This window comes from Triticum dicoccoides, chromosome 7B (genome assembly GCF_002162155.2).
Source record: "Triticum dicoccoides isolate Atlit2015 ecotype Zavitan chromosome 7B, WEW_v2.0, whole genome shotgun sequence".
Lineage (NCBI taxonomy): Eukaryota > Viridiplantae > Streptophyta > Magnoliopsida > Poales > Poaceae > Triticum > Triticum dicoccoides.
In genome coordinates, this window is record NC_041393.1 from 42,640,071 (window position 1) to 42,640,853 (window position 783).

Consider the following 783-nt stretch of genomic DNA (forward strand, 5'->3'; position numbering starts at 1 on the left):
TATTTGGACTTTTCATTTATTATTATGCCAAATTTGGATTTTCATTTATTATTATGACATTTTTGGATTTTTAATTGTTGTTGTGGACTTTGGATTTTTATGGGCATTCCTCCGCTTGAGTCTACCAATTGCTATCTTTTCAAGTGGGCCGTGTTTCGATTTACAATGCGTGAATGATATGTTAGAGGGGTGGGTTTACCATCCACTCAAGCCGACTTTATACATGACATGGTTTAGGTTCTAAATGAACAGAATTTTTCGTAGTAATCGTGTATCTTCATTACCAACTAACAAGTGCACACAAAACACACTAAAGACTACTAGAGACCGAGAGAAGGCATGCGAATTGGATTTTTTCCAGCAAAGCCCCCACAAAATAGAAAAATAATATCAGGTGCTTTAGGGGTCGTTGCACACACCACAAGTCCACGACCATGGTCTGCCAACAACCAATCACAACCGAGGTGCTCATTGGAAGAGAAACCAAGCCTCCACTGCCAAAACTGAGGAATTGCTATCACTAGAGAGAATTTGAAAGACGAAGAATACACATGTTGCAAGTAGTGAGGCACATTGGTTGTGGAACAATCCCACGTTGACTTGGGCTTAGATCTATCTATATATCGGCCCAATGATATTCTGGAAGAACGCTAGATTTGCCAACTTTGAACCACCATCGCTCCAAAGCCACTATTGATTTCCTCTCGGTTGCTTGCCTCCGAGAGGCAACAAATTCCATCAACAAACTGAAAAACAAATCTCGCTACCTAATAGTACGATGAG